Raw genomic sequence first — 25819 nt, forward strand, 5'->3', positions numbered from 1 at the left:
TTCAGGACTTCTGGTTATGTAATTCAGTAAGTCCTCCTTTCTGCTTTCAGCCAACATGACGTGACTCTCCCGCCTTCTCTTGCTGCTCAATGTGCCCTGGCTGACAAATGTGTCCATTTGGAGTCCTGCATGCGGGCAGTGGGATGTAGGGCAGAGATTGCAGGGGTTGGAATTCTCCTCTGGGCTCTATTGTTGACACTGTGTGTGACCTTGGGCAGACCACAGGCTCCCTGACCATGGGCTTGAATGCATAAATAGGGCCCTTGTCCCTGTAAAAAGCTCTTCAAAATGGAAGCCACTGTGGTTTCTGTTGTTATGCCCTCTGCATTCCAAGAAAGACATAACAGAACTGGAAAAGGGCCAGACAATGGAGTGATGCATGGCTTTTACCATTTGGGCAAGCTCCACAGCGAGACTTCTCCTGCCAGGAAAGATGGAGGCTGAGGAGGAGATGGAACTACAGTCTTTTGTACATAAGGCACAGCCACAAGGCAGAACAGATTTATTCCTCAAATCCTGGAGTCCTTGGGTGCTCTTTCTGAAAGTTTGGGAAGTTGTTTCAGGGCAAACACAGAAAGCAGCTCCTTTCCATGGTGGAGAGATGGACTGGAGGCCCGTGAGCATCGCGGTGCCCTGCACGTGGCGTCAGGGAGCCCTGCCTTCCACTCCCGGCCCCAGCGGTGTGACGGTGAGCCATCTCCGCTGCTCCATCTCCGCTGCTCCCTGTCTCAGTTTATTCATCAGAAACCTGGTAATAAGCGAACTTCCACAGACTCACCACTGACCTTCCTGCCTCCCCCGCCCCCTCAACCCAGCGCTGGCAATACTGTGATGGGCTTCTGGCTTCTTACAGTTTCCGGTCCTGGGCTTGCGGCTGAACTCACCGCGCATGCGCCTGCGTGAGGTCGCCTCTCCCTTACTGAGAACCGCTTAAGCAATTCTCTCCTGCCTTTCTTGCATCGTCTGTTTCTCTTTCCTTACCAGATCATTCTGCTTAGAGTGTGCACAGAAACCACTGTCATTTCTCCCATCTGAAAACAACCCTCCCTTAATCCCGCTTCTGCATCTAGCTCCTGCCCACTTTCTCAGCCCCACTCTGCAGCAAAACACCTTGCAAGGATTGTCTGTACTTGTCTCTTTTGCTCGATGAATCTGAACAAAACGAACACACTCGTGTAATTACCACCTGGGTTTTTTAAAAGAAGGACTGTTATCAGTACCCCCGGAAGCCCTGTCCTCCTCCCAATCACTTACCCCTCCCTACACCCCAGGATAACCACTATCCACACTTCACACCACCATAGATGAGTTTTATCATTTTTTAATTTGATTGCAGTCAAATATTTATAAAATGTCCCGTCTTAATCTTTTCAAAGAATGCAATTCAGTAGCATTGAGTATGCTCACGATGTTGTGCAGCCACCACCATGACCTAGTTTCAGGACCTTTTCATGATTTCAGAAGGAAACCCCACACGCATTAGCGCTCTCCAACCCCCATGCTCCTGAGCCCTCGGCAACCACTGAGGTGCTTTATGTCTCCATGGACTTGCCTCTTCTAGACAGTGCATGTAAGTGGAATCACATGACTCACGGCTTTTTGTGTCTGGTGTCTCCCACTTAGCAAACTGTTTTCCTGGTTCACCCATGTTGTAGCATGTGCAAGTGGTTTATTCCTTTTTTACGGCTGAATCGCATTCCATTGTATTTCTACACCACATTTCTTTATCCATCCATCAGGTGATGGATGTATGGGTTGTTTCCACCTTTTTGCCATCTTGAATAGTGCTGCTATGAACATTCATGCACAGATTTTTGTTTGAGCACCACTTTTATCTGTTTTCAAACTTTTAAATTGGTCACATGATATATATGCTTTTTTAAAAAAAAAGAATCAGTTATTGTAAATTGAAGTATAGTTTAATTGCAATGTTTCAGGTGTATAGAAAAATGATTTTACATATATATAGTCTTTTTCAGATTCTTTCCATTATAGGTTATTATAGGATATTGACTGTAGTTCCCCATGCTATCCAGTGGGTCCTTGTTGTTATCTATTTTATATATAATAGTGTGTATCTATTAACACCAAACTTCTAATTTGTCCCTTCCTTTCCTCTCCCCCTTTGGTAACCATTTGTTTTCTATGCCTGTGAGTCTATTTCTGTTTTGTAAATCAGTTCATTTGTATCATTTTTTAGATTCCACATATAAGTGATATCATATGATATTTATCTTTTCTATCTGACTTACTTCACTTAGCTGAAAATGACATTATTTCATTCTTTTTGTTTTTGTTGTTGGGGCTTCCCCAGTGGCTCAGTGTTAAAGAATCCACCTGCAATGCAGGATACACAGGAGACGGGGGTTCGATTCCTGCATCAGGAAGATCCCTTGGAGGAGGCAGTGGCAGCCTACTCCAGTATTCTTGGCTGAAAAATCCCATGGACAGAGGAGATATATGCCCAGATATATGCCCAGGAGTGGGATTGGGGGATCAGATTCATTTTCTGTCTGACTTCATACTTTGTGAAGATTATATTCTCTAATGAGAGGTTCATCCACATTATTGCATAGCGGTAGCTCGCTCATTTGCATTGCTCGATAAAATGTCATTATGTGACTATATCATCATTTATCTAATCTATTTTTGATGGGTCATGTCCAGTTCTGGGATATTATGAAGAATGATACTATAAACATTTTTGTTCCTATCTTTTGGTGAACACATGGAAAGATTTGCTGTTGGATATATACCTAGGGCGGAGAAGGAAATAGCAACTCACTCCAGTATTGTTGCCTGGGAAATCCCATGGACAGAGGAACCTGGTGGGCTACAGTCCATGGGACTGCAAAGAGTTGGACATCACAGAGTTGGACATCACTTAGCAGCTAAGCCACCACTCCCATATATCTAGGTCTAGAATCACTGTCATAGATTATGCAAGTTTTTAGCTTTTGTGCCAAAGGGTTTTCCAACAGTGTTTCAATTTTTCACTCCCTCAGCAGTGTGTGAAAATTTCACTTGCTCCACATCTTCACTAACACGTGATGTCTCCACCTGAAAGTTTAGTAGACACCCCCAAATCAGCAAGTCCCAAACTTTACTCTTTTGTTCTCCTATAAACCTGACCCTTCTTCTGTTGATGGCAACTTTATCCTTCCAGTTGCTCAGGCCAGAAACCCTGCAGTTACCATGATCTTCCCTTTCTTGTTGCCTTACTTCTGACACATCCAGAATATGGCCTCATTCCTTACTCTGTTGCCATCCTTGCTAGAGCCATCATTTCTTACTTAGACCCCTGGAATGTCAATTGTGGTGAAATGTGCATAACACAAAATTTACCAGTTTAACATGTGCGGTTCAGTGGTATTAAGCACATTCACCACAGGGTGATCCTTGTAACATATAAGGTAGACCATCCCATTCCTCTGCTCAAAGTCCTCTAATGGACCCCACACTCCGGAGGAGGAGTCCAAGGTCTTAGGGAGAATCCAGGGTCTTAGAACAGCACATCAGGACTTGTCCAACCGGATCTCCTATTATGTGACTTCATCTCCTTCACTTCTCTTTGGCTCTCTCCACCCCAGCCCCTTGGGCCTTCTCATGTTCCTGGAACAAGCCTGGCATGACTCTGCCTTAGGGCCTTTGAGTTGGTGATCACCTCCGCCTGCCTGGAGTGTTCTGTCCCAGAGAGTCTTAGAAATAACTTTCTTGCCCCCCCACTACAGCCTTGCTCAATTGGCTTGAGGATTTTCACCCACCATCTATGAACTGAAATATAAGAGCTGGCTTGTGGTTAAAGAATTCTCAGGGCAAAAGTTTTTTTTTTTTTTCCTTTCCCACCTACTTCCAGTGTTTAACATGGATAATTTTCCTTGCTCCCCTCTGGGGAACTGAAGTACATTTCTAGCCTACTCTTGACTGGAGATGGGACCCCGCCTTATGGGAAGCTCTCCATTTAATTCTTCACCTGCACTGAGCCAGGTTTATCTCCTTGTGCATGGACTCCACAAGGCCTTGAAAATGAATGCTAACTTGGGCTTGGCTTGGCTCCTCAGGGAGAAAGCCAGCTTCTGCATCCTCTCTGGGTTCCTGCTTTCCTTTCCTCTTTGGCCTCTGATTATTCTTAACCCTCTTTGCAAGTTCACTTGGTGACTTTCAAGGATTGACAATATTTTATCTAGCCTTTTGAATACTTCAGTAGGAAGGAGTTTGGAGGGTCTAGTCAGCCAGAATCAGAAGTCCATTCAACATCAGCCATAGAGAGATAACGTACTGTCAGAGAAGAGACTGGGGTTCAGGAGTCCATGGTCCCAATTCTAGCCCTGCCTTCAAACTAACTATGATTTTACACAAGATCACATAGACCCTCTGGGCCTCAGCTTATCTGATAACATGAGGGCTTGAGGGTGGGTGGCCTCAGAGATTCTGTGATTCCATCTTAACTGAGAGACCATCTCTGTTTTGATGGGAGCCCCTGACTGTGAGGGTAGAAAGCTCCCAGTTCAGGGGGACTTTCTGTGTGCTCACAGTGATTTGCCATGCTTTGGGTCTGATTTGGAAGAGGAGATGACAAATGTGAAATGTCAATGGTGAGAATTATGAAATAAAGAGCAATTAATCAATTCCCCAAAGAGGGTAGGAAGGGGGTGTAGGGAAGCCACGTTGCACACAGGATAACGTCATGGTTGCTAGGTGGGTGGTGGGGACAATAGTAAGGAAATGGTCAGTCTGCGGGTAGGATCTGCCCTGGTGCCGGGGACTTGGGCACCCCCGGACAAGCCTGCCACCTGCTGCTGAAAAGAAGGTCCTGAAGACAGAGGCTTAGGGCCTGGCCAACAACCCTTCTCCTCCTCTCCTCCTTCCCTTGGTCCCTTTTATCCTTTGTTTTATATATCTGTATATTTTATAATTCTTATATATACCTATATTTGCATACATAACTTTATTTATATATAATTTTAATTAATAGACTTTATTTCTAGGCTTTCAGAAAAATTAAGACGATGGCACAGAGAGGTCCTATACACCTAGTTTCCCCCATTATTGACCTCTTATGTTAGTATGATGCATTTCTTATAACTAATAAAGCAATATTGACACATCAGGCTTCCCTGGTGGCTCGGTGGTAAAGAATTCACCTGCCAATGCAGGAGACACAGGTTCAATCCCTTGGTCAGGAAGATCCCCCTTGGAGAAGGAAATAGCAACCCACTCCAGTATTTTTGCCTGGGAAATCCCATAGACAGAGGAACCTGGTGGGTTACAGTCCAGAGGGTTGCAAAAGAGTTGGAGTTGACTTAGTGGCTAAACAACAATAACAAATATATCCACGAGTGTATAAAATGAATAGGGTCCGCTCAGCAAATAATAAAAATAAATACCCACATACCTAGCCCCTAATTTATTAACTACCCTTACCCGTGGCAGATAATCACCAACCTGAATTTTTTGTTTGTCTTTGTCTTGCTTGTATAGTTACACCACATAGGCGTGTGTCCCTGATCAATAAATTGTTTAGTCTGGAGAGTTTTTTGGACTTCTGTTAAATGAAATCACATTGTATGTATTATATTCTAATTTACCTTATGTGATTAACATCGTGCTGATGGGATTCACTCATGAAGTTGTAGCATATTTATTTTCAAGACTATATAGTATCCCCTTGTATGAATAAGGAATATATATTTTTTTAATTTTAATTATTTAAATTGAAGTATACTTGGTTTACAGGGTCCTGTTAATTCCTGCTGTCTAGTTAAGTGACTCAGTCACACACAAATGTACATTCTTTTTTATATTCCTTCCCATTATGGTTTATCCCACGATATTGAAGTTAGTTCCCTGTGCTCCACAGTAGGACCTTGTTGTTTAGCCATTCTAGAGGTAACAGTTTGCACCTATTAACCCCACACTCCCAGTCTGTCCCTCCCGTACCCCGCTCCCCCTTGGCAACCACAGTCTATTTTTGAAGAGAGAATATATATATATTTTTAACCCATTCTCACATCCACAGGGGTCTGGGCTATTTGGACTTATGAGCACTGTTGCTGCGAACATGCTGGGGCCCACGTGGTGAAAGAATTTCTCTAGGAGCACTGTGACGAGTAGAACGACCGGGTCGTAGAGTGTGGACTGGACCACGCCAAACTATCTCCCAAGTGCTGGAGTCCACTAACCTTCCACCAGCAGGCTATGAGTGTTCCTAGCACTCCATGACCGCAGAGCGCTCTTTGGTGCTGGTCTGTCCACTTAGCTGTCTCCACGTCTCAGAGTCCCCTTGGCCTTACTCAGGCCTCGTTTGGCCTCTGGCCTGAGCTCTTCTGATCTGGTTCCCCCGCTGCCCCCCAGGCTGACCTGAACTTCCTGTTTCCCAGAGAGTTGGAGCCCTGGCTCCTGTTGTTGGCTCAGCCTGTGGGTCGAGGCACAGGGCTTCAGCCTTGTCCTGGACCCTGGACCCCGCAGGGCCCTCTGGCTCCGGCGGTCAAGGAGGTTAGACATTGCTTTCTCTTGCCGAGCCAGGTGGCACTGGAATTTTCCACCGTGGAAGAGGCAGTGCGTTGTCTCCCCATGCCTCCCAGAACCAGGAATCCCTACGGAGAGCTTTACGGGCTTTACTGGAGGCCTTTTGACAGATTAGCACCAGCACTGTCAGCGCTGGCAGGAGGACGAGACATCTGTGCTGGCCGCGGGCCAGGCCACGTGGATGTCTGTGCAGCACCAGCTGAGCCGGCCTGGGTCTCAGGTGTGCGGTGAGCACAGAGCCGGCTCTGCCCAGGCCGGAGAGCTGGGCAGTCCACCTCCTCCTGCTATCTCCCACCTTCCTGCCAGGTGCTTCCTTCTCGATAGTGGCTGCACCAGAGATGATGATGCCTTGCGCCCCAGGCTCAGAGGCTCTGGGTTTTTCCTTGTCGTGGGAAGGCACCACACAGCATCGTGGTTCCCAACATGGGTTCTGGGCCATCCCTGACGGTCCAGTGGTTAAGACTCCAAGCTTCCACTGTAGGGGGCACAGGTTCGATTCCTGGTCGGGGAACTAAGATCCCACATGCCCTGCAGAGCTACCCCAAAATAAATTTAAAAAAAAAAAAAAAAGGAATAATAATAATCCCGGTTCTATCTCTTACCAGCTGTACTGATGACTTAACCTCCCCCAGCCACTATCTCCTCATTTTATAAAATGAGAACACCACCTACATCTGCCAGGTTATTAAATGAAAGAATGTGTGTAAAGCACTAGAACCCTCCCTTGCACACACCCTGGACCCTGAGAACTGTTTCGGGTCTTTATTGTGACGTGGTAGAAAGGACTGGATTGGAAGCTAGAAGAACCTGGGTTTGAATCCTGGTGCTGTCACCTCTTGCTTGTGCCATCTAGCCAGTCTGAGCCTTCAGTTTTCCACATCTGCAGCATGGTAATAAGAATTTCTTCATTGGATTCATGGAACCGAAAATGTAAAGAGCTTGGCAGAAAGTTGTTGCTTAATAAATATCAGTGACTGTTACTATTATGTGAGATGAAGTCATTTTATTTTCAGTTAAGGGAACTAGAGACATGGTGATTTGGTAATTATTTTCTGTGGAACAGCCAAGACTTCAAATTTTTAAGTATTTATAAATATATATTATTTTAAAATATACTATAAACATTTTGGAAAAGAGAAAAGGAGAAAAATATCAAGAATTCCCCCAGGATTCCGCCACCTGAACACAAGCACTGTGAGCATGTTGGTGTAAAGCTCTTCTGGGATTTTTCCATGTGCGTTTTATGGAGTGGTTGTAAATTGTAGGATATACACTTTTCTGTATTCTTCTCCTTTACTCAACACTGTATCATAATTTCCCCCCCATGTTGCTACATGTTATTCATAATTGTAATTTCTTATGATTGCATACCACTCTTAATTAAGACCTTTATGTGTAAACTTCTCCAGTATTTCAGGTTTTTTTTTTTTCCTTAAGATTCCGGAAGTCAAATTACTAGATCATGGGGTCTAAACACTTTTTATAGCTTCAGATACATATAGCCAAGTTGTTTTGGTGTGGTATCAATTTGCCTACAGTAAAAAAAAGAGAAGTGGTATCAATTTGCCTGCAGTTAATGTCTGATAAGGAGAAGGCAATGGCAACCCACTCCAGCACTCTTTGCCTGGAAAATCCCATGGACGGAGGAGCCTGGTGGGCTGCAATCCATGGGGTCACTGGAAGTCGGACGAGACTGAGCGACTTCACTTTCACTTTTTGCTTTCATGCATTGGAGAAGGAAATGGCAATCCACTCCAGTGTTCTTGCCTGGGGAATCCCAGGGACGGGGGAGCCTGGTGGGCTGCCATCTATGGGGTCGCACAGAGTTGGCCACAACTGAAGCGACTTAGCAGCAGCAGCAGCAATGTCTGATAAAACTCATCCATCTCCATATCCATTGATACTGGGTATTATAAATACAGTTTGCTCGTGATTGATTTATGAACTAGGTCTTGTCTTTATTGGAAGCAGTTGCCAAGCCAGAAAAGTGAAAAGGAGTTAAGAAACCACAACAAACTTCTTTAATGCAGAATCATGGAATTGAAAAGTTAATACTTCTTGTCTCACCTGATTTTACCTGCTGCATTTGGACTATAAAGATGGATGGATACTATATTTTAATTTAACATAGTTTTTTTAAAGTTTATTTTTTTTCTATTGTAAGAGTAAAATGTGATTATTAAATACATTTTGGAAGCTACAGAAAAAGTTGAAAGATGAGTCAGTCACTCTTAGTTTCAAGGGTAACATTTTAGGACATTATTTTCTTCTAATTTTTTTCTGACCATTTTTCTCTTTTCACATAATTGAATATACTATATGAATAATTTTAATTTATTTTTTGCTTGTTACAATATAGATATTTATATAACTAAATATATATAGACATCCTTTTTTATAGCTTATGTATTTTATTGTTTTTATTGTTTTTTATTTTGAAATGGAAATACATACTTAGGGTTTAAAACATTTTAAATAGTGCAGGGTGTACAATGAAAAATTTCTTTCCCACCCTTGACCTCAAGTATTCTTTCCAGAGGAACCATTGTCATAATTTTCTTGTATATCCAGAGAAATTCTATGCCTATTTAAATATAAATAGTCTTTTCAACACAAAAAGTAGAATACCAGTTATGCTGGTTTGCACCTGCTTTCTTGTCTGTTTCACTTAATGTATCTTGGAAATCATCTCACAAAAGCACATATGATCTTGACATGATCTTTTTAACGGCTGATAAAATATATTGCCTGCATGTACCATAGTGTATTATCTAGTCTCCTATTGAAGACTATTCCTTTCTTTTGTTCCTATATACAGTGTTTCAAGCAATAGTGCTGCCCTTCATGCACATGTGTCAGTAGCGTCTATAGGATGAATTTGTAGAAGAGAAATTTTCCTAGGGCATCTGATGTATTTTAACATGTGCACCATTAAATTTTGATAGACACCGTCAGATTGCCTTCTACCGGGTTTGTATTGAATTAAACTCTACCCAACAAGATATAAAATTTCCTGTTTCTCCATACTATTACCAGCACAGTGTCCACAATGTTTTTGACCTTTGACAAACTGAAAGGTAAAAATAGTATTCCATTTTTAATGCAAATTTTTCTTACGAGAAAGACTAATCTTTCAAAGCCACCTATATTGTGTTCTCTGTGAACTGAGCAGACTTTGCTTTTTTTTAAAATTAGGTGTTTTATATTTGACTGTGCTGGAGTGTTGCTGTGCACGGGGTTTCTCTAGTTGTGGCGAGGAGGGGCTCCTGTCTTCTAATAAGAAGGTGCTTAGGCTTCTTATTAGGGTGGCTTCTCTTGTTGCAAAGCATAGGCTCTAGGTTCGAGGGCTTCATTAGCTGGTGCTTATGGGTTTAGCTGTCCCGCGGCATATGGGATCTTCCTGGCCCAGGGATGGAACTGGTGTCTTTTGTATTTTAAGGTGGATTCTTAACCACTGGGCCACCAGGGAAGCCCTAGACTTCTTTTCTAGTTACTGAAAAATATCCCATGGGGAGGATTCACCATAATGTATCTTACTGTTCCTTTATGTTGTTTATAAAGTTTCACTGTTATAAATAATAAGCATAGTGAACATATTTTTTGGTGTAAAACATATTCAGCACTTTGTATTGTTTTCTTGGAGTGGCTTCTCAGAAATGAAATTTGTGGATCCGGGGGCATTGGCATTTTAGAGACAGGATTGCCAAACTGCTCTTGGAGAGGCTTATACTAGCTTACAACCCACCAACAACATACACATGTGCCCAGTTCACTTTTCCATTGCCAGCCTTGGCTCACTGTATTTAAAGGGACCCCCCAGGATGCAGCTTCTGCAGACTGACTTTGTGCTCTATGCCAATGTTAACCTAACCTTTAAAACCAACAGACTTTCCTCCTTTGCATCACACCCCTGATCCTTCCCATCCAACTGAGGCTCAGTTTTGTTCTGGGAGGACTCACAGTTCTGCATCAGAGATGCCAATGTGTATTTTCCTTTCTCTGCAAAACCCTAAGGCCAAATTTGTGTGAATCACTGTAGAAGAAAAACATTCCTATTGTTCCAAGCAGCACTCAAATGCTTCTCTCCTGGATTAGCCATCAGAATAGGTTACCTATGGCCCCAAAGGTGTGGGCCAGCACAGGATGCCAGGCTCTGTGTGGCGGGTGTGGGTGCCGTCTGATTCATTTCTGCTGGGATGTGGCAAAGTCAGTAAGCATGACCCTGGGAAAGGTGCCCTCTGTGCTGGGTTGCATCAGCTCAGGTGTCACCTGGCTGGGTAAACATTTTTTTTTAACTTTTAATTTTGTATTGGGGTATAGCCATTTAACAAACAATGTGATGATACTTTCAGGTGAACAGCGAAGGGCCTCAGCCATACATATACAGGTATCCATTCTCCCTTAGAGGCTTCCAGGTGGTGCTAGTGGTAAAGAACCTGCCTGTCAATGCAGGAGACATAAGAGACATGGGTTGGATCCCTGGATTGGGAAGATCCCCTGGAGAAGGGAATGGCAACCCACTCCAGTATTCTTGCCTGGAAATCCCATGGACAGAGGAGGCTGGCAGGCTACAGTCCATGGGGTCACACAGAGTTGGACACTGAAGTGACTTAGCACAGCATTCTCCCCCAAAGTCCCCTGGCATCCAGGCTGCCACATAACATGAAGCAGAGTTCCTGTGCTATACAGTAGGTCCTTACTGGTTATCCATTTTAAATATAGCATGGAGTAGACATTTGTTTTTATCTGCTCAATATCTCTTTCCTCTTCTGGTAGTAGGGGCTTCTCTTGCTCTTGCAAACAATAGTGTCAAGACCTAGCTCTGGCCTAGAGAAATCTCCTTTCTTCTTGTCCAGATTCAGGAACAGATCCTTGACCCAAGAAACACCAGTCACAGCCCTTCCTGGAATTTGACCTATGGATGGTGCGAGAAAGACACTTTGCTTTCCTATGAAGTTTGCTGTATAAGTTGGGATGATTTAGGGTTACGGCTGCTGGTGGTCCTCTTTCCTTCCATGTGGAAAATTCTGTCTGCAATAGAAGTCTGGGAATGTGGAATGAAGGAAAGACCCACAGAGATGAGACAGGGAAGGTGGAAAGAGACTGTCTTCATGCCAGCTATTTGAGTGCTTGCCCGAACTGGATGACTCAGCCTTTGTCATCAGACAGATTTATATCGAAACAAAAGCAGAATACTATTTTTACCTTTTGGTTTGTCAGAGATCAAAGACATGGGAAAGACTGTGCTGGTGATGGTTATGGGGAAACAGGCTCTTTTATATGTTATTGGATAGAGTTTAATTTGGTACAAGTCCTGTAGAAGGCAATCTGGTGTCTATCAAAATTTAAAGTGTACATTTGAAAGAACATCAGTTGCCCTAGCAAAATGTCATTGCTAGGAACAGATCCTTCTGATATTAGTGACACATATGCATGTAGGGCACTTAAAATCCAAAGACTCCCTGGTGGTCCAGTGGTTATACTCTGCACTTTCACTGCCTGGGGCATGGGATTGAACCCTGGTCAGGAACTAAGATCCCTGCATGCCACGTGGTGTGGCCAAAAAAAACAAGCAAAAACTCTAGTTCATCTGGAGAGGCCAGAGAACTTGCCCCTGAGAGATGAGTGCAGGGAGGCCAAATGTTGGTACTCAAGGAAAATATTAGGGGTCAGATTGAAACATTTCAAATGTTTGAAATGATAGGCAAGGTAGGGATCGGTGGCTGGGAATATGATAAGCAAGTCATTGTATTTATGTTGTATATACACACAATGGAATGTTATTCAGCCATTAAAAAGAGTGAAATGATGCCATTAGCAGCAACATGGATGGACCTGGAGATTATTCTACCAAGTGAAGTCAGACAAATATCATATGATGTCACTTATATGTAGAATCTAAAAAAATGAGACAAATGAGCTTATTTGTAAAACAGAAGCAGACTCAGAGACTTAGGCAATGAATTTATAGTTACCAGGGGGGAAGGGTGAGAGGGAGGATTGCCATGTACACACTGCTTTATTTAAAATAGATAACCAACGAGAACTTACTGTAAAGAAAATAAACAAATAAAAAAATAATAAATGAATAATAAATAAATCAAAAAAGGAGGCATAGAGGAGGAAAAGGTCTTTGAAATAAATAAAAATGGATGTAGAAGAGTATTCAGTTCAGTCAGGTCAGTCGCTCAGTCGTGTCCGACTCTTTGCGACCCCATGAATCGCAGCACGCCAGGCCTCCCTGTCCATCACCAACTCCCGGAGTTCACTCAGACTCACGTCCATCGAGTCCGTGATGCCATCCAGCCATCTCATCCTCTGCCATCCCCTTCTCCTCCTGCCCCCAATCCCTCCCAGCATCAGAGTCTTTTCCAATGAGTCAACTCTTCCCATGAGGTGGCCAAAGTACTGGAGTTTCAGCTTTAGCAGCATTCCTTCCAAAGAAATCCCAGAACTGATCTCCTTCAGAATGGACTGGTTGGATCTCCTTGCAGTCCAAGGGACTCTCAAGAGTCTTCTCCAACACCACAGTTCAAAAGCATCAATTCTTTGGTGCTCAGCTTTCTTCACAGTCCAACTCTCACATCCATACATGACCACTGGCAAAACCATAGCCTTGACTAGATGGACCTTTGTTGGCAATGTAATGTCTCTGCTTTTGAATATGCTATCTAGATTGGTCATAACTTTAGAAGAGTATTAGAGTCTAACCATTTGTGATTGGAAGCAAGGATGTTGTCATATTTTAAAACAAGACATAGATGGAGAGAAGTCTTATGTAAACTCTAATCTATACTCGTAAAGCCATACTCGGAGAATCACTGTAACTGCTGTAACTGCTGTAATTTAAGATGGTCTTTGCCAATCCAAAGCACATATTAATAAAAAGGAGAACAGATTGGATCATTAAAGAGGTTCAAAATGCTTTAAATGTAAAATAACTGATATGATTGAGGCTATTTAGGAAAATACTAATGTGAACAATCTAATCTGGAAGAAAAATTGTATAAACATTATCTGGTTGCCTTTGTCTTTTGGAGCCAGTCCCTCAGTGGTTGTTGCTAATACATACCTGTCTTTGGGATGGGACGGTGGAGGCACCCTGGTGCTGCCATGTCTCAGGCCCTGTGGGTACCAGTCTATGCTGGGCCCCTTTTTCCCCAGAACCTCTGCTCTCAGCTCCCTGCCCACTGGCCTTGTGTTCCCAGCTGGCATCAAGAGCCTCTTGTCCCACTGGGTCAGAGGGGACAAGCACAGAAGGTCTATCCTGATCAGGTGGGTACCCCAGAAGAGCTTCCTTTCCCCATGATTCTGATCCATCCACTTCTCCACTCTCTTGGATTAATGAAGTACGGGTCAGTTCTCAAGGGTCACCCTTTGTTCACATTCAGGGCTTGTGAGAGATGTGAGCAAATCCATCTGTTTGAAAGTCAGAGTCCCTGCTGGCTCATTGGTAAAGAACCCATTTACCAATGCAGGAGACTTGGATTCAGTTCCTGGTTTGGGAAGACGCCCTGGAGAAGGAAACGGCGGCCCACTCTGGTATTCTTGCCTGGGAGATCCCATGGACAGAGGAGACTGCTAGGCTACAGTCCATGGGGTCTCAAAATAGTCAGACATGACTTAGTGATTGAGCATGCATGGATTTAGAAAAGGAGAGCTCAAGAAAGCAATTGCAACTGTTTTAAGGAACACATGTAAGAATTAAAGATTTTAAAATTAAAAAAAAAATAAACAAAAAAAATAATAAAGGGAAGGTGAGGAGAAACATACCGAGGTTCCAGTGGTGGTGGGGTGGGGGGGGAAGTTCTTGAGTAACTGTGATGAACAATAGGGATGCTTGTCAACTTCTGAAGAAAAAGTGGATTAAACTAGGACCAAAGGGTGAATGTGGGAAAAAAAAAAAGAAGCAAGTCAGAAAATACAAAGCCAGAGAAGATAACAGAGTTGATTGCATTCATCTGGGCATAAGATGATCTCAAGCTATGCTGACTGTAAACACAGTGAGGAAGAAAGCAAGACTTGCAGGGACCTCCCTGGGGGTCCAGTGGTTAAGAATCTGCCTTCCAATACAGAGGACGCAGGGAACTAAGATCTCACGTGTTGCCTAGCAACTAGAGACTTGGACATTTTAGAGCCCATGTTCTCCACAGCAAGAAAAGCCTGCATGTGCCACAGTGAAGACCCAGTGCAGCCAAAATAAAAATAAATAAATAAAATTAATAAAATAAAAAGAAAGTATTATTTAAAAATCCAGTAACAGGTTTTTTTTTTTTTTTTTTTTTTTTTAAGTGAGTATTGCAAAGAAAGAGTGGACAGGACTTGGTGGCTGGCTGGTTAACTATGTTAGTCTGCTTGGGATGTCATAACAAAATAGTACAGACCTGGTGGCTTTAACAATGCATACCTATCTCCTCAGAGCTTTGGAGGTGGAAGTCCAAGATCAAGGAGCTGGCGGTGTTAGTTTCTGGTGCGGTCTCTCTCCTTAATCTGTAGATGGTGACTTCCTGCTCTGTGCGCACATGGCCTTTACTTTGTGTGCACAGAGAGGACTCTGGTGTTTTTCCTCTTCTTGCAAGCTCAGCAGTCCTATCAGATCAGGGCCCCACCCTTCTAACTTTATCTAACCTTAATTGTATTTACCTCCTTAAAGGCCCTGTCTCCAAATATAGCTACACTGGGGGTTAGGGCTTCCACCTACAAATCTTAGGTAGGCATTTGTTTTTGTTTGTGCTTAGTTGCTAAGTTATGTCTGATCCTTTGTGACCCTTTGGACTGTAGTCCCCCAGGCTTCTCTTTCCATGGGGTTCTCCAGGCAAGACTACTGGAGTGGGTTGCCATGCCCTCCTCCAGAGGATCTTCCCAACCCAGGGATCAAACCTGCATCTCCTGTACTTCCTGCATTGCAGGTAGATTCTTTACCTGCTGAGCCATCAGGGAAGTCCAATGGTGGGGTGGGTACACAGTTCATTTCATAGCATTAATGAACTAAAAATAGGATTTGGGGATAGGCTAATTCACTTAGTTTGTTTGAGTATATTTGGGGGGGGGGCTTTAAAGAGAGATTTGTATTCTTGTGTACATGTGAATTTAAAAACTCTGGTCTTTTCACTTATCCTTACAAGCATTTCTTTATTGCTATGTAGTGTTCATAACTCATTTTTCAAGATTATGTCTCATTCCTGATAGTACCTTCTTATTATTCCTGGTCTTTATCTTAAATAGTTTCCCATGGCTAGCTAAAGAGCTGCAAGCCCTACCCACAATCCAATATTAAGTTAACCTGGTTGCTACTTATTCATGCTGTTTTTTTTTTTTTCCCCCTAGAATCTGATCTGTCCCTCACTGTACTTCTAGCATGTTCTGTCACTCCCAGTTCATTAACTTTGCTTCATTTAGATATCCTTTTTAAATTTAATTTATTTTTTATTTTTGGCTGTGCTGGGTCTCTGTTGCTGGGTGTGGGCAAGTGGGGCCTACTCTTCATTTTGGTCTGGGGGCTTCTCGTTGTGATGGCTTCTCTTGTTGTGGAGCGTGAGCCCTAGAGCTCTTAGACTTCATTAGTTTCTGCTCATGGGCTCTAGTGGGCTCCAGACTGTGGGCTCAGTAGTTCTGGTGCACAGGTTAATTACTCAGTGACATGTGGGATCTTCCTGGACCAGGGATCAAACCTGCGTCCCTTGCACTGGCAGACAGGCTCTTAACCACTGCCATGAGGGAAGTTCCTAGACGTCCCTCCTGATCATCTAGTTTTATCCAAGTTGGGTTATCAGAACACTTCTGTGTGCATATTTGACTGCCACACCTGCCTCTTGAGAAATCTGTATGCAGGTCAGGAAGCAACAGTTAGAACTGGACGTGGAACAACAGACTGGTTTCAAATAGGAAAAGGAGTACGTCAAGGCTGTATATTGTCACCCTGCTTATTTAACTTATATGCAGAGTACATCATAAGAAACGCTGGACTGGAAGAAACACAAGCTGGAATCAAGATTGCTGGGAGAAATATCAGTAACCTCATATATGCAGATGACACCATCCTTATGGCAGAAAGTGAAGAAGAACTAAAGTGGAGAGTGAAAAAGTTGGCTTAAAGCTCAACATTCAGAAAACGAAGATCATGGCATCTGGTCCCATCACTTCATGGGCAATAGATGGGGAAACAGTGGAAATAGTGTCAGACTTTATTTTTGGGGGCTCCAAAATCACTGCAGATGGTGACTGCAGCCATGAAACTAAAAGATGCTTACTCCTTGGAAGAAAAGTTATGAACAACCTAGATAGCATATTCAAAAGCAGGGACATTACTTTGCCGACTAAGGTCTATCTAGTCAAGGCTATGGTTTTTCCTGTGGTCATGTATGGATGTGAGAGTTGGACTGTGAAGAAGGCTGAGTGCTGAAGAATTGATGCTTTTGAACTGTGGTGTTGGAGAAGACTCTTGAGAGTCCCTTGGACTGCAAGGAGATCCAACCAGTCCATTCTGAAGGAGATCAGCCCTGGGATTTCTTTGGAAGGAATGATGCTGAAGCTGAAACTCCAGTACTTTGGCCACCTCATGCGAAGAGTTGACTCATTGGAAAAGACCCTGATGCTGGGAGGGACTGGGGGCAGGGGGAGAAGGGGACGACAGAGGATGAGATGGCTGGATGGCATCACCGACTCAATGGATCTGAGTTTGAGTGAACTCTGGGAGTTGGTGATGGACAGGGAGGCCTGGCGTGCTGCGATTCATGGGGTCGCAAAGAGTTGGACACGACTGAGCGACTGGACTGAACTGAACTAAGACCATGACTCATTTCTATAGTTTCTTCACTGGCTCATGGCCAAATATGTAGACCCAGACACACATCCAAGTTTCTCCAGATTCAAATCCTGGCTCTGTCACGTCCAAATTCTATGACCCTGGATGAGTCGTTTAAGCTCCAGCCTCTGTTTCCTCAGCCATAAAATTGAGAAAATAATAGTATTATATCTAGTTCAACTGACTGTTCTATATGACATGTATTGCGCATTATTTTATGTAAAATACCATTTGTCCCAGGTCCCGGGACATAAGTGTTTAATACATCTTAGCTATTTTGATGGTGGGGACCATGACTAGCACTCTGGAAATGTTTGTTGAATAAATTGCAGCTTTGCTGATGCACAGACAGAAAGGTGCAATGGCTTTTCTTTCTCCTCTTGTGATCCCTAGCCTCCTGTCAAGAACTTCTTACAACACATGCCCATCTTCCAGCCCTGACCCAATGTAGCCCCAGACTGGGAAGCTTTGAAATGCTTAAGTTTCCTTCTTGGCAGCTTGAGTAGGTTTGCCCTGAAGGTGCAATAGCTTCCTCCCAGGAACCAGCTTCCTGGGGCTTGATTGATGTTTCCAAGTCCAGATGTCCTGACTCACCTGGGTTGGCGCCTGCTGAGGGAGTCTATAGAAGCCAGAAATGTGTTCCTTGCCCATGGCCAGGCCCTCTGCAATGCCTTCAGGCCTGCCCCTAAAGTTAGAGGATTCCATGACACGAAGAAAAAAGGAGGCCCAAATACCCTCTGTCCAAATATTTAAAAGTTGTGAATCAGGCTAACAAAGTGCTAAATGTATTCCGTCCTCCTACCCTGACAAATGCACCCTCAGCTCATGCAAAGAGTTGACTCATTGGAAAAGACTGAGGCTGGGAGGGATTGGGGCAGGAGGAGAAGGGGACGACAGAGGATGAGATGGCTGGATGGCATCATGGACTCGATGGACGTGAGTCTGGGTGAACTCCGGGAGATGGTGATGAACAGGGAGGCCTGGCGTGCTGCGATTCATGGGGTCGCAAAGAGTCGGACACGACTGAGCGACTGAACTGAACTGAACTGAATGGCAAGGTCAAAAAGTAGATATGCATACATAAGTATAAAAAATACATGGACAACGATGTAATTATTATTATTGAAATTAGCAAAACGGTAAATGTGACTGAATTTAACTATAATTGTTTCTGTCTGGATGCTCTGTAGGTTAGCCAGAGATGTTTCAGTGACTATAATAAAATATTTAAAAATTAAAATTGTTTTAATATATGTTTCCCAATAATTGATTTTGAACATTTGGAAGAAAAATATATTAAAATGAAAAAGTATCCACAACCCCCTGTTATTTAGATCTTTAATGTTTTCCAAACATGTCATTATTTTCTCAGTGAAATATTTACATAGCTTTTGTCAGATTTATTCATTTCAGTTAATATTTTTGGCATGATTATCTTGTTACTAATTACCTTTTCATTTATTACTGCCTGTAGAAAGTCACTGACTTCTGTATATTAACTTTTTATTCAGCCACATTGCTAAACTTTTATTACAACTAATAATTTCTCTATAGATGTTTGTGTTTTCCACATAGCAATAATATGTAAGAATAATAAATGTTTGATTCATTTTTTCCAGTCCTTATACTTTTAGTTCTCTTCTCTTACTCCAATATAATGTTGAATTCAGATATTAGCAGGTATTCTCTTTTTGGCTTCAAAGAGAAAACATTCAGTGTTTTACAGTAAATAGGATTTTTGTTGTCAATTTTCCATAAATATGCTTTAGGAGGTTGAGGAAATTCTACTAGGTTTCTAAGGTCTTTAAATATATTTTTAAAATCATGAGTGAATATTTAAATTTATCAAAACTTTCCATTTACTGAGATGATCATATTTTTTTCCTTTAAATCTTTGAATTATATGAACTGGCCTTTTAACATTAAATAGTCTTGGAGTCCCACAAAAACAAACTTGGTCAAGCTTGTTTTATACATTGCTGGAACTAGCTTGCTAACTTTTAAAGAAGAGTTTTGAGTCTGTGTTCACCTGTGAAATTGTCCAGTACGTTTTGCGCAGTGTTCGTATCAGTTTGGGTATTAATTTTGCTATAATTTTTATCTAGTTTTCGCTGTGCTGGGTCTTCGATGCTGCACGGGCTTTACTTAGCTGCAGTGAGTGGGACTACTCTCTAGTTGCGGGGCACGGGCCTCTCACTGCGGTGGCTCTTCTTGCTGTGGAGCACAGGCTCCAGCGTGTGCAGGCTTTAGTAGTTTGTGGCTCCCCTGGCTCTAGAGCACGGGCTCAATAGTTGGGGCATAGGGCTTAGTTGCTCCTTGGCATGTGGGATCTTCCCGGGTCAGGGATCAAACCCGTGTCTCCTGCACTGGCAGACGGATTCACTAGCACTGAGCCACCAGGGAAACCCTGGTATGAATTATAACACACACACACACACACACACACACACAAAATTGGGAAGTGTTTCTTCATATACTATAATTTAAAGGATTATTATTGGAGTTTATATATTGGAGTTATTTGATCCTTGAATGATAGTAGTAAAACCATCTGGACCTGCTGTTTTTCTTGTGGCGAGATTTTAATCTACTGATATGATTTCTTCAGTGGGTATAGGGTTATTCAGATTTTAAATTTCTTCTTGAGTCAGCTCATTTTTCTAGGAATTTGTCCATGTGCTTTTAAGTTTTCAAACTTATTAGCATAAAATTGTGCATAATATTCTCCATCATTTCAATCTATGTGGCACCTGCAGTTATATGCTATTTTTCATTCCTAATATTATGCCTTCTGTTATTTTTTTCTTGATTCATGTTGCCAGAGGTTTGTTAGTGTTATTAATCTTTTAAAACAGCATAATTTTTGTTTTGTTGATTCTTCTGTATATGTTTATTTTTCATCATTCTGTCTTCTTATTTGTATTATTCCCTTTCTTACAACTTTCTTTGGGTTTGTTCTACTATTAGTTTTTCAATCTTTTTAAAAAAACTTATTATGCAATAAAAACATAAAAGTGTACATTTCTGCTGCTGCTGCTGCTGCTAAGTCACTTCAGTTGTGTCCAACTCTGTGCGACCCTATAGACAGCAGCCCACAAGGCTCCCCTGTCCCTGGGATTCTCCAGGCAAGAACACCGAGTGGGTTGCTATTTCCCTCTCCAGTGCATGAAAGCGAAAAGTCAAAGTGAAGACATTCAGTTGTATCCGACTCCCAGCGACCCCATGGACTGCAGCCCACCAGGCTCCTCCGTCCATGGGATTTTCCAGGCAAGAGTGCTGGAGTGGGGTGCCACTGTACATTCCTACCACCACCATAATGCTTTAGGTTAAAAAAAAAGTTTTAACATGTAGTACTATTGTTATTGTAGAGTTCTAAGTATTTTTAAAATTCCTGGTTTATTTTATTTAAAAAATTATTTATCTACTTGGCTGTACTGGGTCTTTAGTTGCGTCATAAGAACTCTTAGTTGTGGAATGTGGGATCTAGTTTCCCTGACCAGGGATTGAACCTGAGTCTGCTGCATTGGGAGTGCAGAGTCTTAGCCACTGGACCACCAGGGAGGTCCTTCCACTGATTTATTATTTAACCCATGGCTTTTGAAAATGTGCTCCTTAATTTCCAGACACATTTTCCCCCTAGTTTTGTAATTGATTTCAAATTTAATTATACCATTAGAAAAAGTGACAGGAAGCCAAATGTTTGAAATTTGTTAAGATCTGAATATAATTAAATTTCCTAAGTGTTCCATGTATTTCTGAAAATACTTAAGTAAACCTTTTATTATGTTTTTCCAGTGTTTCTTTACAATGTTAAAATAATTTTGGTGAGTTCTTCACTTGAGTTCACAACCATGTCCCTAGTGGAAACATTTTCAGTTGTTTGTTGGGTCAGTGAAGTTGCTTCTGGGGCTTTAGGAGGGCTGTATCTGCTACAGCCTCCACTTAGCGAGGGCTCCCTCCCAAGCACTTTGCATGGTTTCTCTTTCAGGCCTCATAATACCATCAGGAGGTAGGAAATATGACTCCTATTTTAAAGCTAAGGAAACTGAGGCTCGGATGCAAGCAAATCACATCCTTAAGGCTGTACTGAGACAGAAGATATTAAGAAGAGGTGGCAAGAATACACAGAAGAATTGTACAAAAAAGATCTTCAGGACCCAGATAATCACGATGGTGTGATCACTCACCCAGAGCCAGACATCCTGGAATGTGAAGTCAAGTGGGCCTTAGAAAGCATCACTACGAACAAAACTAGGGGAGGTGATGGAATCCCAGTTGAGCTATTTCAAATCCTGAAAGATGATGCTGTGAAAGTGCTGCACTCAATATGCCAGCAAATTTGGAAAACTCAGCAGTGGCCACAGGACTGGAAAAGGTCAGTATTCATTCCAATCCCAAAGAAAGGCAATGCCAAAGAATGCTCAAACTACTGCACAATTGCACTCATCTCACATGCTAGTAAAGTAATGCTGAAAATTCTCCAAGCCAGGCTTCAGCAATATGTGAACCGTGAACTTCCTGATGTTCAAGCTGGTTTTAGAAAAGGCAGAGGAACCAGAGATCAAATTGCCGACATCTGCTGGATCATGGAAAAAGCAAGAGAGTTCCAGAAAAACATCTATTTCTGCTTTATTGACTATGCCAAAGGCTTTGACTGTGTGGATCACAATAAACTGTGGAAAATTCTGAAAGAGATGGGAATACCAGACCACATGATCTGCCTCTTGAGAAATCTGTATGCAGGTCAGGAAGCAACAGTTAGAACTGGACATGGAACAACAGACTGGTTCCAAATAGGAAAAGGAGTACGTCAAGGCTGTATGTTGTCACTCTGCTTATTTAACTTATATTCAGAGTACATCATGAGAAACGCTGGGCTGGAAGAAGCACAAGCTGGAATCAAGATTGCCGGGAGAAATATCAATAACCTCAGATATGCAGATGACATCACCCTTATGGCAGAAAGTGAAGAGGAACTAAAAAGCCTCTTGATGAAAGTGAAAGAGGAGAGTGAAAAAGTTGGCTTAAAGCTCAACATTCAGAAAACGAAGATCATGGCATCTGGTCCCATCACTTCATGGGCAATAGATGGGGAAACAGTGGAAACAGAGTCAGACTTTATTTTTTTTGGGCTCCAAAAATCACTGCAGATGGTGACTGCAGCCATGAAATTAAAAGACGCTTACTCCTTTGAAGAAAAGTTATGACCAACCTAGATAGCATATTCAAAAGCAGAGACATTACTCTGCCAACAAAGATCCGTCTAGTCAAGGCTATGGTTTTTCCAGTAGTCATGTATGGATGTGAGAGTTGGACTGTGAAGAAGGCTGAGTGCCAAAGAATTGATGCTTTTGAACTGTGGTGTTGGAGAAGACTCTTGAGAGTCCCTTGGACTGCAAGGAGATCCAACCAGTCCATTCTGAAGGAGATCAGCCCTGGGATTTCTTTGGAAGGAATGATGCTAAAGCTGAAACTCCAGTACTTTGGCCACCTCATGGGAAAAGTTGACTCATTGGAAAAGACTCTGATGCTGGGAGGGACTGGGGGCAGGGGGAGAAGGGGACAACAGAGGATGAGATGGCTGGATGGCATCACTGACTCGATGGACCTGAGTCTGAGTGAACTCTGGGAGTTGGTGATGGACAGGGAGGCCTGGCATGCTGCGATTCATGGGGTTGCAAAAAGTCGGACATGACTGAGTGACTGAACTGAACTGAACTGAACTGAGACTTGAACCTGGGCGTGTCCAGTCCTAGACTAATATTCTGCTGTCCTGTGTGAATCAAACCGAATAGGAGGCCATAGTTCCACTTCATTTTCCCCAGGGTACGCTGTCCTGGGCTCCTTGCAGAGGGTCTCAGCCATCAACTAGATTGTCCTTGTATTCAGGGTCTGGGGCTACCTCAACATTCCTTTTGGATTTTAACCCAAAACAGAGCCTTGGGTGATGTTATAGACCCTCATCCTGGAGAGAACCCACGTGCATGCATGTTCTTGTACCCATACACACACATGTGTGCCAATGACCTGGTGCCAGTGTAAAGGGGTCATAGAGGGCCATCAGCCTTCTCTCTTCCTACTCTCCTTCCCCTCTCTCACCACCTCTCAGCCCTCCACATCCACCAGAGAATGGATGCTTCCTACTCTGGTGGAAGCACGGCTAAGCGTCCCAAGAGAAATCATAGTGATTATCTTGCTCTGGGCCAAGGCGATTTCCGGAAGTCACTTTTGGGACTTTTCCAAACACTATGATTACAACCAGGTCTTAAAAAAAAATTCCTGTAAAGAAGAAAAGAAAGGGGATTATGAATTTTTTCTTTACTTTCAAATATTTCTGTGATGTGGTTTTCTTATGTTTATAATTAAAAGTGATGAAAAAGACAATGAATTGCAGAAAGCGTGTGTTGCTTTTCTATGTGAGAAACTCCTGAGGGCAGCTTAGCTTTGCTTCCTGTAAGTAGTAACACTGCATCAACAAAAGAGGTTTTTTGGGGGTGGGTTGTAGTTATTTTATTTCATTATTTTAAAATTCATTTATTTTTAGCTGTGCTGGGTCTTTGTTCCTGTGCTTGGGCTTTCTTTAGTCGCAGGGAGCGAGGGCTACCCTGCCGTGTGGTGTGTGGGCTTCTCATTGTGGTGACTTCTCTTGCTGCAGAGCACAGACTCTAGGGTGTGTGGGCTTCAGCAGTTGCGGCTGGTAGGCTCAGTAGTTGCGGTACATGGGCTTAGTTGCTCTGCGGCAAGTGAAATCTTCCCAGACCAGGGATTGAACCCATGTCTTCTGCATCAGCAAACAGGTTCCTATCCACTGTTCCACCAGGGTAGTTTAACATGGTTTTAAAAATTCTTTTTTTATTGTGGTAAAATCTACAAAACATAAAATTTACCATTGAAACATTTTTAAGTGTTCAATTCAGTGACATTAAGTACATTTGCACTATTGCGCAACCATCACCACCATCCATTTCCAAAACTTTTTCATCATCCCAAACTGAAGCTCAGTACTCATTAAATACTGACTCCCCATTCCCTCCTCCCTCCAGCCCTTGGTAACCTCCATTCTACTTTTGGTCCTTATGAACTTGACTATTCCAGGTACTTCATAGAAGTGGAATCAAACAGTATGTATCCTTTTGTATCTGGCTTATTTCACTTAGCATGATGTCTTCAAGGCTCACCTGTGTTACAGTGTGTATTGGAATTTCCTTTTTTTTTTTCAAAGCCTGAATAATATTCCATAGCATGAATATGCCACCTTCTGTTTATCCATTCATCTGTCAGTGAACTTTTGGGTCGTTTCTACCTTCCAGCTATTGTGAATAATGCTGCTGTATGAGTGCATGGGTGTACAAATACATGTTTGAATCTCTACTTTCAATTCTTTGGCCTGTATATCTGAAGGGCAATTGCTATCAAGGCGGTTTTTAGAACTCATTTTTGGGACTTCCCCAGAAATTATTTTGGGCTTCCTAAGCTATGGCCACTTTTTGTCCTTTGAATGTGATTTTTTAGAAATTGCTAGCAGTTGCATTGGAGAAGGAAATGGCAACCCCCTCCAGTGTTCTTGCCTGGAGAATCCCAGGGATGGGGGAGCCTGGTGGGCTGCAGTCCATGGGGTCGCTAAGAGTCAGACACAACTGAGCGACTTCACTTTCACTTTTCACTTTCATGCATTGGAGAAGGAGATGGCAACCCACTCCAGTGTTCCTGCCTGGAGAATCCCAGGGACGGGGGAGCCTGGTGGGCTGCCATCTATGGGGTCGCACAGAGTTGGACACGATTGACGCGACTTGGCGGCGGCGGACTGTATGTAGCTCCCCAGGATCCTCTGTTCATGGGGTTTCCCAGGCAAGAATACTGGAGAAATTAGCCATTTCCTACTCCAGGGGATCTTCCTGATCCAAGGATGGAACCCGTGTCTCCTGCAAGTCTCTGGCACTGGCGGGCATATCCTTTACCTCTGAGGCATCAGGAAAGCCACTAGCAGTTTTGGAAGCCTTAAAAATCAATTTTAAAATGTTTTATTAAAGCAAAGCTGAGAAGTAAGGATATGAGTCTCCCTTTCCTGATGAAAGGCCTGCCCAGAGTATAGAATAATAGTCACAGGGCCAGGATTCAAGCTCAGATCTGTCTGAGCTCAAAGCCATGCTTGGTCAAATACCACGTTCTCTTTGTTGAAAGCAATTTGTTGGGGTATCAAATTGGGAAATGCCATTTTGGATCAAAAAGGTATGATATGAAGACTGATTTTAAAATGTTCATTATAAAGGTTTCCCATTGAGGACTGGGGTGGAGTAAGTGGGAGGGAGGCTCTAGAGGGAGGGGATATAGTTCCTCTGTCCATGGAATTCTCCAGGCAAGAATACTGGAGTGGGTAGCTATTCTTTTCTCCAGGGACATATATATTAGTGAGTGAAAGTTGCTCAGTCATGTCTGACTCTTTGTGATACCATGGACTATATAGTCCATGGAATTCTCCAGGCCAGA

The 25819-nt window shown here is 42.8% G+C and overlaps 1 non-coding gene across 1 annotated transcript; it reads right to left on the minus strand.

The window, feature by feature from the left end:
* Positions 1 to 20820: 20820 nt before the first annotated feature.
* Positions 20821 to 20893, minus strand: TRNAG-CCC (transfer RNA glycine (anticodon CCC)). The gene has a single exon. It is a non-coding gene; the product is annotated as a tRNA-Gly (tRNA).
* Positions 20894 to 25819: the final 4926 nt, after the last annotated feature.

The sequence above is a fragment of the Capricornis sumatraensis genome, chromosome 8, assembly GCF_032405125.1.
Source record: "Capricornis sumatraensis isolate serow.1 chromosome 8, serow.2, whole genome shotgun sequence".
Classification (NCBI taxonomy): Eukaryota; Metazoa; Chordata; class Mammalia; order Artiodactyla; family Bovidae; genus Capricornis; species Capricornis sumatraensis.